The sequence below is a fragment of the Monodelphis domestica genome, chromosome 1, assembly GCF_027887165.1.
Source record: "Monodelphis domestica isolate mMonDom1 chromosome 1, mMonDom1.pri, whole genome shotgun sequence".
NCBI lineage: Eukaryota > Metazoa > Chordata > Mammalia > Didelphimorphia > Didelphidae > Monodelphis > Monodelphis domestica.
In genome coordinates this window covers 380,265,091-380,280,417 of record NC_077227.1, presented here as the reverse complement: position 1 = coordinate 380,280,417, position 15,327 = coordinate 380,265,091, and positions in this window count along the sequence as shown.

The window sequence follows — 15,327 nt, the reverse complement described above, 5'->3', positions numbered from 1 at the left end:
CAACTACAGAGAAGCATAGGCTTAGCTGAACTAATGCAAAGTAAAGTAAGCAGAACCAATAAACCAATATACTCAATAATTACAATTATGCAAGTGGGAGAGAAACTACCATTAATAAATTAATATTGCAAAATCATAAAGAACAGTAGGAGCTCTGATCAGCAAAATGGCAAATGCAAAGCTAAATTCTAGTGTGTTATATAATAATAATATTTTTTTTTCTCGCTCAAACTTAAAAAACCCAACATCACCCAGAGAGACATGGAAAAGATCCTCAGGTCATTTATCCACTGTTTTTAAATATCTTTTAATGAACTTGTTACATATTGGTATACGAAGCAGAAATACATCTAACAATTATTCCAAGAGTTTGGAATTGAAGATGGCAGGTCAACAATGTCTTGGAAAGAGCACTAGATTACAGTCAGAGGACCTGAGGTTCTGCCCTAGCTCTGTTATTCAGTCATGTCCAACTCTTTATGATCCTATTTTGGGGTTTTCTTGGCAAAGATACTTCTCCAGAAGTATCAACAGGTCAAGCACAAATGGTCATAGGTGATTCTTTTCCTGCTCTCTTTTTAAATCTATAAGATCCTGAAAGAATAGAAAGTCTAACCAGAAGCCCTGCTATCCATCCCCATTCACCATCCTCAAATTATTTGTAATATGAAACTACATTTTTTCTGTGCTTGTACTTTAATCACTTGTCTCTTTCATTGACAAAAAGTGAAGAGTGCGAAACCAGGCCAACTTATAGAACCATATTGTAAAGATACAGTATTGAAAGACTCAGGAACTCTGATCAGGACAGTGACTAATCCAGAGGACTCATGATGAAACATGCTACCCACCTTCTCACCCTAGAAAAGTGACAGGCTCAGAGCGCAGATTGAAGCATATCTCTTTTTTGGCCCATTGATGTTGTTGCTCAGTTGTTTTTTAGTCATGTCCAACTCTTCATGACCCCATTTGAGGTTTTCTTGGCAGAGAGACTGGAATGTTTTGTCATTTTTTTTCCAGCTCATTTTACAGATGAGGAAAATGAGGCAAACAGAGTTAAGTGACTTCTCCACAGTCACAAACCTAGTAAATATCTGAGGCAAGATTTGTACTCAGGAAGAGTCTTTATGATTCCAAACCTGGCAATCTATTCATGGTGCTAACAAGCTGCCCTTTTTGATTGATTACATGTATTTGTAACAAAAATTTTCTTTTTCTTGCTTTCTCAGGGGAGGAAGAGAATGAAGGGAAAGAATGCAGATCTTTATCAAATAAAATAGTTTTTTTTTTAAAACTCTAGTTTAAAAAAAAAGAAAAAGGATACCATTCACTTTTGAATTACCACCAATGTCAAACCTTATTAATAAGAATCAAACAAACTCCACAGATTTCACCCAATCCCTTCCCCAAATTCCTTGCCATAGCTTCAATATAATAGGCCTTGCAGGTTATCTGACCTCAACTTCAAAAGACAGTACAAAGTGCTGCTTGTCTGGGGTCCTAGGAACCCTGCTAGGGACAGACTATGTGACTTTAACAAAATCATTTCCCTTCAGGGTATATCAGGTGCTTTCTAGGGTCCTTTCCAGCCCAGCCCTAGAGGAGCTGGATTCTATAGGATTACAGATTTCTAGAACTCAAAGGGACTTTCATAGTCTTCTAGACTGACCACCAACTTTTATAAATGAGGAAACTGAGTTCTGGAGAGGTTAAGTGACTTGCTCATAGTCCCATCAAGAGTAAGTTCTCTATTGCTATGAAAAAGTGAGGTTTAGTACGTTATTGACTGCATCTATTTCATCTTAGAGAACTTTTGCAAATCATTACCTCAAGAATCTGTCACTTTGTCAATTTCAGTGTATCCCTTACTGATTCACACACCACCCCTCGGGGGAGCACATGCCTTAGGAGATGGCTTGGCTAGCTACCGGAACAGCAGCAACAACAATCCGCTCTGTGATGCTCAGCCTTTCTGAACTTAGCAACATTGGCTCTCAGGTGACAGATAGCAAACCATTCTTGACTGGTAGGACTTGTCAGAGATTGTGCTATGTTGGCACAGCTTGGGAGAATCCAGGTCACCTCTACATGCTGGTGTGACACAAGGAGAGACTGCATCATACCGATGTGACAATCATACTGATGAGAGATGATATACAAGCGGCTAAATCTGACAGAGTGAAAAGGAATTCCAAGGACTTACAGAGAGAGGCAGCTACTCTTCACAAGCTGAATGTCCTTGTTGCTTACTTCTGAACTAAAATTTTCCTTAGTTTGAATTGGAAGTGTTTCTTGTCTCTGTGATAAAATGGGGCATATTTTAAGCCTATTTGATAATAGTGATGATGGTGATAATGGCTTTATTAAGTACTTAAGGTTTGTCATCCTATGAGGTTGATGCTATTATCTGTTTTACAGAAGACTAAACTGAGGCTGAGAGAAGTTAAGTGATTTTTTTCCTGGGGTCAAAAACAGTGTCTGAGGCAAGACATAAACTCAAGTTGTCCTGATTCCATGTCCAACATTCTATCTACTATGCCACTTCACTGTTCCTAATAATATAAAAACTAGAATTTATACTGCATTAAAATGTGCACAGTTCTTTACCAAAAAAAATTATCTTTTTCTAGAACTTACTGTATGACCTTGGGCAAGTCATTATCTCATTGTTTATAAATTTCTTACCTGGAAAACAAAAAGCTTAGATTATATATCTCTCATTTTCCTTCTAATTCTAAGAGACTAAGACATCCTTTCTCTGCTATCCCAAGCCCTAGAGCTGGCAAACCTCTGAGGACTCCTCTAAGACTGGGATAAGTAGAGGGAGAAGTTGAATCAGAAGGAAAGTTCTTACTACCCTTCAAGAGACAGTTCCTCCCCCCAGCTCCCACATTAATTTAGACTTTTTCCTCTTCATTTATTAGATAGAAAAAGGTTTTACAAGATGTTCTAATTTTATGGGAGATTCTTTTGGCTCACCAGTCTCACCACTACAGTCTTTATTCAGTTTTTCTTAATTCTAGCAGGAATATTGATTTAACTATCTTTTCCCACTGAAGACACAGATAAAAGGACACCTTGTATCTCTTATTCCCTGTCTTGCTCCAAATAGTTCATTCTATTCTCCAATTTGGCCACCTCTCCCTTAAACTGCAAATCGTGAGCTTTATCTCAGTCAAGTCCTTAGCTTCCATCCCATTGTTTGTCCTTCATTTCAAAGAAGATCAATGATACCACAGGGTGATGTCTTGCTTACCTGTGAATTGGATTTAAGTGAAGCAGAACTGCACAGAGTCATCAACCTGACTTCCAGTCATCCAAGTCCAGAAGTAGGACAAAAGTCGGGATGACTGGGATAGCCCAAGACACAGTGGATAATCTTTGTGTCTTCCATGTCTGACCAAGCTCAAAGCACTTCACAGAGCCTGTTTCAGGTTCCTTCGTGGCCACTGGAACAAATTGTTCCTATTCACCCCTTTCACTGGGCAGCTGGGGGAGGAGTGAGGAGGGAGCCTTCATGGGACAGACATCCCCTTTAACCACTGACAAATTTGAGGTCTGTGGCTACCTCAACCTGATTCTGCCCATCTGCTGAGATGGTTTTACTGGGGTGTAGCTGCTGAGTATGCTACAGATTCTTGGGAGCCCCCTGTTCTATACATGCTAGAAAGAATGTCATGTACCTCGATGCATCTTAGAGCTAAAAAGAACCCAAGAAATCCTCTAGTCCAAACCCTTTCACTCCGCAAGTGAGAAAAATGAGGCTCACGATGGAGACATGATTGGGGGTATAGATTCTAAACGCCCTAGTGCAAATATCAATAATATGGAAATAGGTCTTTACCTATTTCCATGTAAAACTCAATGGAATTGCACGTTGGCTATGGGAGGTGGGTGGGAGGAAATAACATGAATCATGGAACCATGGAAACATTTTCTTAATCAATTAAATAAAAATATTGAAAAAAGAAAAATGAGACTCAGAGCTCTTGTAGTAGGTCATGCAGTAAGTTTGTGACAGAGCTAGGAGTGGAAAGAGGCTGCCCTGATTTCAAGTCTAGTGCTCAAGAAAAGAAGCAAATATCTACTTAGTATTTAGTCACTAAGACTTCCAGGAAGACTGACCCAAAGTTAATAAATCCAGCTTATCAACTGCTACAATTGCAACTGCTACAAAACTGTAATTTGATCTTATCATAGTATGGGTCTGTTGACCCAAAGTAGTTAGAAGAGTCTTCAAATAGCTTTGTTCACCTTGGAGGGAGGAACTAGCCTTGTTACAGAGACTGATTATAGTGAGTGAGAGGACTGGAAACCCTACCCTAAAAAAACTGGTTGAAGACACTAGGAATGTTTAGCCCTAAAGGAGAGAAGACTTTGGCATGATTTAAGAGCTCCCTTCAAGTATCCGATGGGCTAGGATGAAGGATTATACTTATTTTGTTTGGCCACAGAAGGCAAGATCCAAAATAATGGGTGGAAATTGTAGAGAGGTAGATTTCAGCTTGTTAAAAATAAAAACTCCCAAACAATAGAGCTCTCCAAAAATGGAATGGGCTGCCTTGAAAGGTAGTCAGTCCCCCCACACAGGAGGTCTTCAAGCAAATGCTGGATGAACATATTCCAGGGACTCTTTACCAAGTACAGGTTGGATCAGAATGATGTTTGAGGCCATTCCAGCTAGGAGATTGGGAATTTTTTTTTTTATTCTGCCGATATATAAACATCAGCCTAATATCTCAGAGATTCCTGAGGCTTTTTTTGTTTTGTTTTTAAAGAAGCAAATGATCTGATCTGGAGATATTTAGCTTCCCAAACGCATCAAAGTGGTGGGGAAGTGGGAACACACCAATGTTTGCCTGCCACTGTGGGAGTGCCCAAAGAAACTGCCCTAGCCAGAGGGAAAACATCAAGCAAGACCTGGGTCTGCTTTCAGCCATCCTCTTGGAACCCATCCTTGCCCTCTACTAATGACGAATATGACCTCCTTTGTTCAGGTACTGTTTGCATGGTTATTTTTCTAAGTTGTTGACACTTATAAAAGATGTTCATGAATTTATTCTTGGTGCTTGCCAGTGTCAAAGTGATGTCTTCTCAGACAGTTGCTCCATGTTAAAACAAGCTATTCAAATGTAACTATAAATAATTGTCTGGGCTTTGTTTAGCTAACAAATGGCTTTTTCTTTTTTCTTTTTCCCTCTTTTTTTAAGAACAAGTCTAAAATGATATCATAAACAACGGGAGGAATTTCCCATTAATATTAAAGTACGTCTGGGTTAGTCTTTTTAATAGAATTTTCCAGAGAGAACAAGTCGTCCTTCCATCTTGTCCATGTGAAATCTGTTCCCTTTTCAGAATAAGATGCTTGGCAACCTGGGTTCTGTAAGGCAATGCCTGAGCTTCCCCTCCACACAGAGGCTTGGGCTAAAGAGGAGGGGCCATGGTTAGGTCATGAGCAGCAAAACAGGATGCAATCTGGTGCCATTGAGAGAGTACTGGGATAAGGAGTTGAAGGAAGTGAGATTGAAATAGCAGTTCTGCCCCTTGCTAAGATGTGTGCTCCTGGACAATGAAGGGGCTGAACTAGGTTATCTTCGTTCTTGTTTGTAAATATAGTCACAAATATGGCTCTTCAGAGTGGCTTACCTTCTTTCCTTCAGTAAGTACAGGCACCAAGATGTTTCTGATGAAAATAAAAGGTCTAGACAAGAGCCCAGGACCCTACAACCCTGGGGCAACCAAGCAGAACACATTACCACTCTGAGGTCCTCCTTGTGTAGCTCCTCTGACCTCAGTTGCTTCAGTGTTTACTTTCTATCAAGGATAATTAAGTCATAATCACATCTAATGGCAGGAGAATGGACTATATGATCTCTCAGTCACCCCTTCCTGGCTCCACAAATCCAGACTTCAGCAATTATTCTACTCCATTATATTCACAGCAGTTTAAAGTTTTTATTCTTTTCTTCAAACTGGCTTTTCTTCCTCAGCTTCCTTGTCCTTTGGGGTTGGATCGGAAGGATTTTGTCAATGAACTCAAGAGCTTGGTTCTCCCTTTCAAGTCAGGGGAGACAAGTGCTCAAAGAATGTGAGAACAGGAAGGAATGTCCTCTGCCCCCTTCCTGGATTCTTCTAGTGTTATGCCAAGCCCAAGGGGAGAATTAATTAGCTTCCTGCCTAAGGAACAGTCTAGCTAACCTCACTTTTAAAGGGCCTGAGAAAAGAGGGGAAATGGTTGGTTCCCTATTAGATAATTATTACAAGACTATCTTGGGGGCAGAGCTAGGTGGTTCAGAGGATTGAGATGAAGGCTCAGAGATGGGAGGTCCTGGGTTCAAATCTGGTATCAGATACTTCCCAGCTATGTGACCCTGGGCAAGTCACTTAAACCCCCTTGCCTAGACCTTACCACTCTTCTGCCTTGGAACCAATCCATAGTATTGATTCTAAGAGAGAAGTTAAGGTTTAAAAAAAAATCTTGGCTAGATCTAATCTCTTCAAATCCAAGGAGTGCTTTGAGGTTTAGGAAATAACTTTTCTCACAATAACATTAGGTAGACAGTGCCAATGTGGTTACCCCCACTTTCCAGAAGAGGTTACAAGCAAACAGTTGTTGTACAACAGATCTAGGATTTGAATCTTGGTCCTCTGAATTCAAACTCATAATCCTTTTGTCTCACATCAATCACCCTTTTCAAACCCTCTTCCTGCAATTAAGTTCACCACCATGTGCTTTGGAGTTAGGCTGCCAGTCAAGGTCTTAGAGACCCCATCTGTACAGTTGGAATAGTAATAGGAACTGGGGTCTCATTTGGAGTCAAGGACTTGGGAATAGAATACATCTTTTTCTTGTCTCTTCCCCTACTTTGGGTTTCATAGATTCTGAGATTGAGAGCTAGAAGAGATCTCAGATGCCATTTAGTCCAATGCTCTCATTTTATAGATAAGGAAACTGAGGCCTGCAGAAGTTGAGGGATTGGTCCAAGGACACAGTCTATACATATCAGGAGTGGATCTTGAACCCGATCCTCTAACCCTGAAATCAGTGAGTTTTGTGTGGTCCACACTGAGATACATTGACAATTATGTTATCAAGACTTCCCCCAGACCATGGGGTTTCTGATATGTTTGAGAAGGATGAGAGAAGAGAGAGAGTCACCTGGAACCATGAAACAATGCTCTAATCCAGTGATGGTGAACCTTTTAGAAACCAAGTGCCTGAATTGTACCCACATGCATGCTGCATGTGACCCAACCCCTTACCCCAGCCAGAAGAGGGAGGAAGAACTTCCATTGGCTGCAGGGCAGAAGGGCGGGTCATGTGAGAAATATCCTCAGGTATGGAGGAGAGGGGGAGGGGAGCAGTCCCTTCCAGCAAGCATGCCATAGGTTCACAAACAGGACCCTAATCCATTTCCAGCTAGATGAATGGAAGTCAGGACAGTCAAAGCCTATGGGGATATTTTAAAGGGGCATATATTAATTAACTGGAGCCGAGGCACTCCTCATGTCTGACGGGATGGGTTTCAGGAGGGAGGCCTAGGTCCAAAGGGCTGACATCTGAAAAAGAAGTCTGATAATGCACCCAGAGGCCTAGGGAAAAGCATCAAGTCTGCTCTCCTATTCCCTCCTCCAATTTGAGAGGAAATGTGGCAACATGTCACGGATGGGTGACTGGTTACTGGGGCCTGGGGAAAACTGGCCTGGTCCCCTGAAAGGGAGGAAAAAGAAGACTGGGAAAAAGATAAGAGCTAGACAGATTTTAATTATGACTAAGAGATAAAGGGAAGTTGGGCTCCACAGAGAGGAAAGTAGACTCAAAAAGTGTCCTTTAGTCAACCCAGGGTAGAATGCCCATGTGTGATAAGGGGAGAGGGAGGAAGATTACCCCCCTTGAATTTTGGTAGGGCTCTGGAGGTGGGAGACTTTTGAGGAAAGGGAACACCAAGAATTGCTTCATTTTTGTCTTGGCATCCCCCATGCTCAAGATGATGCCTGGCACATATTAAGTACTTAATTAATGCTTGCCAATTAATTAATGATGGCATGAATAAAAACTAGATATAATAATATTCATCATAAAAATTGATATTTATATAGGACTTTAGGGTTTGCAGAGTTTTTTTATGTACATGATCAAATTTGATTGTGACAACTTGGGGAATCAAGTTCTTGCCATAATTTTAAAGCCATTTTACAGATGAGAAAACTGAGTCTCAAAGAGGAAAAATGACTCACCCCAGAGTCATTTAGTGAGTAGGCATCTGAGGCAGGATTCTAAGTCATTTCTTCTTATCTCCAAGTTCAGTATTGCTTCTGCCAGACAGCTGGTGGTACAGTGGATCCAGTACCAGGCTTGAAGATAAGAAGACCTGAGTTCAAATTTGACCTCAGACACTTGCCAGTTATGAGGCCCGGGGCAAGTCACTTAATTTCCATTTGCCTCCATTTCTTTAACTCTAAAATAGAGATAATAAGAGCATTTCCTTTGCTGAGTTGTGGTAAGGATCAAATTAGATAACATTTGTTAAAAAAAGTGATTATCACAATGAATGACACCCAGTAGACATTTAATAAATGTTTGTTAAATGAAAGAGTACTGGAACCTATTCTTATCTAAACTACACATCTCCTTCTCTTCCTCACAGTGTCTAATCCAGAAGCAATGAGACATGGTAGCATTATATCATTACTGTTATATAATAATTATATTTTAATTATATAATTATCATATATTATATAATCATTGTATTTTAACTATGTAATTACTGTTATATACTTATTACATTTTAATACTATAAATCATATCATTATTATATAATGTATTATTACTATACCTTATACAATATTTATATTTAATTATATAATTACTACCATATAATTATATATTATTATATTACTATGTTATATAATTATTACACATCATATAATTATACTATTTATAGTTATAAATATTATCTAGCAATAAGCGGAAAGGGGGCAAGTGCTTAATCAATGTTTCTGGACTGTATAATAAAAAACACCCTGTAAAAAGAATCTCAATTTCCCACAGAAGCAAACTGGAAATGAGGAACTTCATAGGTCAGGGGGATAGAAAACAATAACAACTCATACTTTATAGTACTTTAAGGTTTACAGACTGCTATCTTCATAATAAATAGCCCAGTGAGGTATCTAGTCTAAATTTTTTTTTTACTTTTTATCTTTATTTTACAAATGGGATTCAGAAGGTTAAATGATCTCATGCCCATGGTCGCCCAGCTAATAAGTGGCAGAGACAGGGCATAAATCTAGGTCTCCCTTCCATTAAAACCATACTACTTTTCCTCACATACATTTGGGGCAGCCTATCCTTAAAAGATAATGCTAGATGAGTCATGGAGCAGGGGATGGACAGCAGATTACAGACCATGAGAGCTCCAATGGCCAGTAGGAAGCTGACAAACCTGGTGGGGACACGCCAACATTCTGCCTTTCCAGCCAAAACTGGAAACAGTGAGTCCAACATCATCAATGCTGAGATCCTCTACATTACTCTCCATGATGAGAAGGCTTACCTGGGCCCTAGAATAAGGACTATTAATAAGGTCAGAGGGAAAAAACCTGATTAGGGAGAAAGGATTCGGTCCAAATTGACCTGAAAGAATAACCAGAATGCTGTACTGTACCAACCCACAGAGATAACCTAACTAAACTATTTCAGAGGATTAGGCTGGTCTCATGAACTGAAGACCAGAATAATAATCCCAGGCTTCAAGGACATCCTCATGATGATAGAATAAAGAAAGAATACACCTCCAAGACAGAAGCATTGACAAATGACTTTTTGTCTCATGGAAAGTTTCTGCAAAGGATAGTATTAGGGGATAGCTGGGTGGCTCCATGGATAGAGATCTTGGCCAAGAGATAGGAGGTCCTGGGTTCAAATCCTGTCTCAGATACTCCCTAGCTGTGTGATCCTCAACAAGTCTTTTAACCCCAGTTGCTTAGCCCTTACTATTCTGCCTCAGAACCAATAGCATTGATTCTAAGATGAAAGGTAAGGGCAGAGAGAGAGAGAGAGAGAGAGAGAGAGAGAGAGACTATTAGGCAGGTGAGAACTAATGAAAGAATTCTGGTCTTAGCAAAGATCTGGATTTGAATCCTGCCTCATCGAAGTATCAGTTTACTAGCTATGTGACTATTAACAAGTCAATGTACTTTTCTATCTGAGCCTCAGTTTCTTCAGTTGAAAATGAAGGTAAAAATACCAGCAATGCATGAACATGTACTCTCAGGAGGATAGTGAGGCTCATATCAGATCATGAATATGAAGGAGAATGAATTTGAATTTGAATATGGGCACAGTCCTATCTGAGATGGATTTGTGACTACACAATAAACTCAGGGAGCCCTCAGAAGAGCACGGAGTCTGGTTTATTTAACCATTGTTTCTCCTTCATTCAGCACAATACTTTATGGGTAGAAAATGTCTCCAAATATCTGATGAATGAATGAATGGTATAGGAAATGCCCCAAACATTTGATAAAAGAATGAATGGTATAGGAAATGCCCCCTAAATATTTGATAAATGAATGAATGAAAATTAATGAATAAAATTATCACCACTTTTTCTTTATGCTCAGAAAAGAAAAAAAAAACCCACAAAGCCTAGATACCCAGAAGAGCTGATGATCAGAAGACATGGAAAATAACGATACCCAAGTCCAAGCACCAGAGTCAAAGGGAGCCCAAAAGTTATCCTTTGACTGACTCCTTTGCTTTTCAAGTTGCCTTATCTCCTCCTAATGCCTTTGGAATGTTCAGCAGTTGCCAGTTCAGTTAACAAGGGCCAGTGACCTGGAACCTTCATGGGCAGCTGCCCAAACCCATATTGAGTCTGTCCTATGATGCCATGTGCCAAAATCATTACAACAGGAATCCCAGCACTATATCCATATATACCATGGGAAGCTGAAACCCTGAAAGGGGCTGTCTGTGGAGCCTAAATACTCCTGCTATGGCCACCAAATAAAATTTCTCCAGAGGCAAAAGGCTCTTAACTGGTCACTTTGTTTCTCCACTTTGTATTTCTATGGTACTCAATAACAGATCACTGACCAAAATGAGGTTTCCATTTAGCTTAGATGATTCAATGCCAATCCATAAATACTGATTAAGCATTAACCAAATAGTCGGCTTTAGATAAAAATATGAAGAACTCTTGTGAGTTTCTCACAGGAAACTCATAATTTAATAGAAAGAAAAGATACAGACACGCACAGGGACATACTACAAAGGAGAACATGACAAGGACAGAAGTCATCGGATTATAATTGAGAGCTAGAAGGGACCTCAAAGGCCATCTAGGCCAGCCCCCTTGTTTTATTATAAATAGTGAAACTGAGGCCAGGGAAGTTAAGTAACTTGTCCAAAGTCACAGCAAGCCCCACGTGTCAGAGGTGAGAGCTAAGCCCAGGTCCTATGACTCCAGAGGAAAGATTCCGGGGTCTTTCTACTATATTGTGCTCCCCAGGCAAAATACTCTAAGAAAATCTGAAGAAGGACAGATTACTTACTTCCATTCAAGGTGGATTGTCAGGAAAGGCTTTGCCGAAACTGTGCCATGAAGAACAAGAAAGATATCAACGGAGAGATATGTGTAAGAAATGTGTTCCAGGTATGGGGGCATCTTGCATAAATACACAAGAGGTAGGAAAGGGACTGAGCAAGAGAATTCATTTTGTCTGGAATCGAGTATGTAAAAGGGAATGGATACAAGAAATGTACATGATCCAATAACTGAATCCTAATTACCAGTGATCATTGACAAATAATAAAGACCAGTCATGGCAGTGGCAAAATGAAGAAAACCCTGGTTCAGCAGCCTGCCCTACCACCAAATAGTTGAGATGCTTTAGGCCAATTTTGTAAAACATTCTAGGCCTTAATTTCATTATTTGTCAGACTAGCCTTCATGGGGATGGATAATCTCCAATTCCTACTGCTCTGTCTGTACCTCCCTCTGCCACTACCATATTCCAGCGTGTAAGTACAATTTATGTACAATTGCACTGGGAGGGCAAACTCTCTTGGGCCGTCTTTGTATCCCCAAGGCCTAGAACCTATCAAATGTTTGCCGAATTGCCCAATAGTGCCTAAAGTCTCTATTAGTTGGAAAATCATACATCTTGATATCACATCTTATACTAAGTTGTAATACTTGTTCTTTATCCACAGGTCCTTGCCTTGCTTATTAGGTAGTTCAGGTAGCAGAGGGACTACTCCCTCTTAGCCTCAGTTTCCTTATCTGTAAAATCAGGGAGTAAGACTCAGTGGCTTCTAAGGTGCCCTTTGCGTCTAAATCCATGATCTTATGAACCCAGTGGCACCTCAAAGAACATGTGTAGACTTTCTGGCTCGTTCACTGATCGCAGATTCCTGCGAGAATGGCTGAATCTGATTATGAGCCCCCACAGGTTTGGGGATGGGGAAAAAGGAAGAGGGGAGGCAGACTTCTAGCTTCTTCCCCCTGCCTTGTTTGTGCTGCGAGGCTGTGGCCCCCCGCTGAAGCCCAATCATCTCGGCTCTGAGCCCTATTCTGGAATGAGGTCAGGGAGACAGGGTGAGGCCAAGCAGCGTGTGTGTCCTTGCATCCTCTGGGAAGTCCTACAGCTGCTGCTGCTCTGAGGGAGTCTCAAGCTTCACCCAGAAGAGTCATGGAGGCTGCTGCCTGACAGATGAAGAACAATGCTTCTCCTGAACCAGGGGAAAGCCAGCTCAAATCAGGGGCTAACTGAATCAAATTGTAAACCAATAACTGGAAACAAACCACACTAATTTGCTGAAACCAAACATTCTTTTCTTTTTCAGCTGAACAGTGAACTCAAGGGAAGGTTTTCAAAAAACACCTCATGAACCAGTTCGGACCAGAGCTAACGCTGTGTACATTCTACAGCCACTGAACCTGAACAATACAGGGAGAGCAAAATATCCCCTGAATGAAACCAATATTTTATGGGTTGGTTTGCCCCGAGAAACAGGCTGGTGGGGCAAAGAGGGAGGAGGATATTTCTTCCCCAAGACTGCAGGGCATGCTATCCTGCTCTGAGGAACAAGAGAGAGGAAAGGTAACAGGTCAATTTTTTTTCTTAAACCCATACCTTCCATCTTAGAATCGATACTATATATTGGCTCCAAGGCAGAAGAGTGGTTAGGGCTAGGCAATGGGGGTCAAGTGACTTGCCCAGGGTCACATAGCTAGGAAGTGTCTGAGACCAGATTTGAACCCAGGACTTCCTATCTCTAGTCCTGGCTCTATATGCACTGAGCTACCCAGTTTCCCCCAGGTCATTTTGGAAGTAAAGCAACTTTAACTTTTATTGAGAGACTCCTGGGTGTGTAAGAGCCCCCAGGATTGATGTACAAAGTCAGGAATGGAACTTGATATCCATTGAAGCTTCCATTCTGATAGAGGGAGAAGAGTATGACAAAGAACCCAGAATGAGGCAGGGACAGAAAAAGCACTAGATTAGGAGTCACATGACTGGCCTCATAACTCACTATCCTAAAAAGTGGGCAAGTCATCCCTGAGATTCTGTCTCCTCATTTGTAAAATGAAAGGAGTGGACGTGATTGCCTCTGAGGTCTCCTTCAGGAGTATTTGTGACTGCAAGTATTCTATAACATTCAGAATAATGAGGGAAATAAAAAGTTCTAAGAAATTCTGAGGACAGGGGAAATTCTTTCAACCCCAGAGACCACATAAGGCATCCCTTGAGCATCCGGAAAGCTAGATATAAGGAAGGGACTTATTGTAGCTACAGGGCACAGGATGCCCAGAATGTAGGAAAGCTGGAGATGGCAGGTCAAATTTAGAAAACAATTAGTTGGTCATTTTGGCTGAAATGTAGAGTACATAAAAGGAGAATAGTGCAAAGGAAACAAGTTTGGAAAGGTATATGGGAGCTCGATTGTGAAAGTCCTTAAATACAAAGCTAATGGTGAAAGGACAGAACACTATAAAGCTACTGAACATTTTTGAGAGAAATCAAAGCTAAATATTTTCATAAGTTACTTTGTCAGTTATGTGATATCAAAGATTGAAGAAAGCAAGAAGGCAATACTTTTTGCTAAGATAATAGGCAAAAAGTCCAGGCAAGAAGTAATGAGACCCTTAGCCAAGGTTATATCAGCCATGTTTATCCCAGGATGCTGATATCACCTTGATTATATTATATCTCCTTGATTTGTCAAGTAGAAACAAGAAAACTAAGAGAAGTGGAAGTGAGAGATGCCATGGAGAAAAGATTGACATAACATTGCAATCAACTAGATTAGATGGGCAACAGAGAGAGAAAAATCAGTCTTTTTGAATGGAAGTAGGGTAAGATATCAACAGAAATAGAGGTTTTAGAAGAAAGGCATTTGGGGAAGGAAAGAAAATAAGGTCCATTTTGGACAGGTTAAGTCAGAGCTATCTGTGGGATATCCACATGAAAATGAGTATCAGGAAACTAGTAGCCATGTCAAACTGAAACACAGAAGAGATGATAAGGATGGAAAAATCAATTTTGGAATGATTGGCTTTGAAGGGATAACAGAACAAGCCAAAGTAGATGAGATCAGCAAGGAAGAAAGGATAAAGAGAAAGGAAAAGAGGATCCAGGAAAATCATAGAGGGGGAAAACACCACCCCTTGAAGTAGAAAGACAATGAACTAACAAAGTAGACCAAGAAGGTACAATCAGACAAATAGAACTGTTAAGGTTACCAAAGGTGAAGGACAAACCAAAGAGAAAGAGGCAATCATCAATGATAAATGTTGTAGATAAATTAATGAGGATGGAATCTGAGTACAAGCCATCAGATTTAGAAAATAAAAGATTCAGTTCCGTCAGTCAGTCAATAAGTATTTATTAAGCCCCTATTATGTGTAAGGCACTGTGTGAAGTGCTAAAGACCCAAGGAAAAGTAAAAAACGGTCCTTATTCCCAAGTAGCTCAGAATCTAACAGGGGAGACAAGATACAAACAACTGCGATAGATAGATAGATAGACAGACAGATAGTGATAGACAGAGATAGGGAGAGAGAGAGAGAGAGAGAGAGAGAGAGAGAGAGAGAGAGAGAGAGAGAGGTAGATAGACAGAGATAGAGAGTAGGGGGAGAGTGAGAGAGAGAGAGAGATGAAACATATAATTAATAAATTAGGAAGAGTCTCAGAGAAAAGACATTAAGATTAAGAAAGATAAAGACTTCTCAAGGAAGGCAGGACATTAGCTAAGATATGAAGGAAGCCAGAGAAGCCAGGACATAGAAATGAAGAGTTCCAGGCCTAAGTGACAGT